At 41.0% G+C, this 2,500-nt stretch overlaps 1 protein-coding gene across 2 annotated transcripts in view; it reads left to right on the top strand.

Annotated features, from left to right (window-relative positions):
- The window catches only part of LOC127007347 (protein mono-ADP-ribosyltransferase PARP12-like), a 20,679-nt gene that overhangs the window by 4,341 nt on the left and 13,838 nt on the right, over positions 1-2,500 (top strand). The gene's annotated exons all lie outside the window — the stretch shown is intronic.

Here is a 2,500-nt window from a genome sequence, read left to right as displayed (position 1 = left end):
TTTTTGCCTTCTCAGGAATTGCATCCCAATATTGCCCTCCGCTCGCTTGGCAGTAACCCACTTCACCACACCACTTCATCTAGTTGTTCTAATTAGGCTTCTCCATTATCATTTTAATGTCTCCTCCTGTCATCGATTGTCCATCTGCCATAGCTTCTGTAACATGGACCTTGCCATCATTGTTTAAAATCATACAGCTGCTTATGTTGAAGTCCTCCATAACTTTCTTTCTTTTCTTGCCACTTTCCACTTGCTTAATCATTTTTAGTTTGTCAGTACTGAGAGTGTTACATGCTTCCTTTTCTCTCGCTTCCCACTAGCCTTTGTAGAAGCCGTGGGAACCATCTTTTCACTGATATAGGGCACTGTGTAGTCTAAAAATCAAGCTAATGTTACTCTGTTGTCAAAATCTAGACTAAATTTAAATTTCTCCCGAGTCTCTCTCTCTCTCTCTCTCTCTCTCTCTCTCTCTCTCTGTCTCTGTGTGTGTTTCTATATATATATATATATATATATATATATATATATATATATATATATATATATATATATATATATATATATGGGTATGTGTGTGTGTGTGTGTGTGTGTGCGTTTACCTAGTTATATTTACATAGTTGTGACATACGGGAAAAGAGCTATGCTCACGCTGTCCCGTCTACATATCCACTCTTATCCAACTTTTTCTTTAAATCATGTATGTTTCTTGCACAGACCACCTCCTCCTCCAGTCTATTCCATAGCTCAATGCTTGTATTTGGGAAGCTAAACTTTTTCACATCTCTCCTACACATGGTCGCCCTCAACTTCTTTCCATGTCCTCTCGTTTCTCTCGTTCCACACACACAGGTCCTCTCTGTCCAAATGCTCCACTCCGTTTGCCACCCTGTACACTGCTATCAGATCTCCTCTTTCTCTTCTCTCCAGAGTTGTGAGCCCCATGCTATTGAGTTTCCTCATAGGTCCGATCTCGAAGTTCCGGTACCATCTTAGTTGCCACTCTCTGCGCTCTTTTCAGGTTCTTTATGTTCTTCTTTTCGTGAGGAGACCAGACCACTGCTGCATACTCCAACTTTGGCCTTATCATTGTGACTATTATTTTCCTCATCATCTCATCTAAGTACACAAATGCCATCCTTATGCTCCTCAGCAAATTCAGAGTTTGTCCTGTTATCCTGTTGATGTGTTTGTCCGGTGACATGTTCTCTGAAACAGTCACTCCCAAATCTTTTTCCTCCACTCCTCTGCATATTGTCTCACTTCCCATCTTGTAATCATATTTGCATCTTCTGCCACTCCTACCAAACTCCATTTTTTTATATTTCCCATGGTTCAACTCCATCTGACATGTACCACTCCACTCCCATATTCTATCCAGGTCCCCTTGCAATACCTCACAGTCCTTCACATTATTCACACGTCTCAATAGTTTTGCATCATCTGCAAACAAACTCACATTGCTGGACACTCCATCCACCATATCATTTATATAAACAGCAAACATTATTGGTGCCAACACCGAACCTTGCGCGACTCCATTCATCACAGGGCACCAGTTGGAAACCCTGTCCCTGATTATCATCCTCATTTCCCTGTTAGTCAGGAAGTCCTCCAGCCACTTAGTCCATCACCCACTCTCTCATGTATTAAATCTATCACCCTTGGGTAGTAACACAACAAGTTGGTGATGCAAGATCTCCCTCTCCTGAATCCAAACTGGCAATCCGAGATAATTTTCTCACTTTCTAAGAAATCCGACCACCAGTTTTTAACCAGTCTCTCACATATCTTCGCAACCACACTAGTGAGTGATACCGGTCTGTAATTCAATGGGTCCTCTCTCTTGCCTCCCTTAAAAATCAGTATTATGTTTGCTCTCTTCCAATCTTGTGGTACCTTTCCTTCCCTCAGGGAGGCACTCATTATGGAGTGCAGTTTCTCCGCAAGTTGTTTACTACATTCTTTCAAAATCCACCCTGATACTCCATCCAGCTCCGTTGCCTTTCTCACATCCAGCTTATTCAAACTTTCCTTGACCTCCTGCACCGTTAACTGTATCTCTTGCATAACCCTTCCTCTTTCCTGGCCCGGGGGTTGTACAAATTTTTATTCTAATGTGAAAACTCTGTGGAAGCTGTTGTTCATCACCTCTGCCATCTCTGCTGGGTCCTCATATGTGGTTCCATCCATTTTCAGTTTATCGATTGTTTCTCTATTTTTCAATTTGCTGTTCACATGTCTATAGAATAGTTTGGGTTGGTCTTTGCACTTTTCGATTATATCTTTTTCATACTTCCTTTTTTCTTCTCTTCTAACCTTTATATATTCATTCCTTGCTTGTTTGAAATCGTTCCACGAGTTGATTCTTCTTTGTCTCCTCCATCCCTTCCAAGCTTCCTCTTTTCTCTTTCTATCTGTCTCGCATCTCTTTTTATCAACATCCTTTCTGGTTACCTTGGGAACATATCTATTTTTGGCTTCCTTGTATAGTTTTAAAAA

The sequence above is a fragment of the Eriocheir sinensis genome, chromosome 35 (genome assembly GCF_024679095.1).
Source record: "Eriocheir sinensis breed Jianghai 21 chromosome 35, ASM2467909v1, whole genome shotgun sequence".
In the NCBI taxonomy this organism is placed as follows: Eukaryota; Metazoa; Arthropoda; class Malacostraca; order Decapoda; family Varunidae; genus Eriocheir; species Eriocheir sinensis.
The sequence above is the reverse complement of the archived record's forward strand: the minus strand, read 5'-3'. Positions and strand labels throughout refer to the sequence as shown.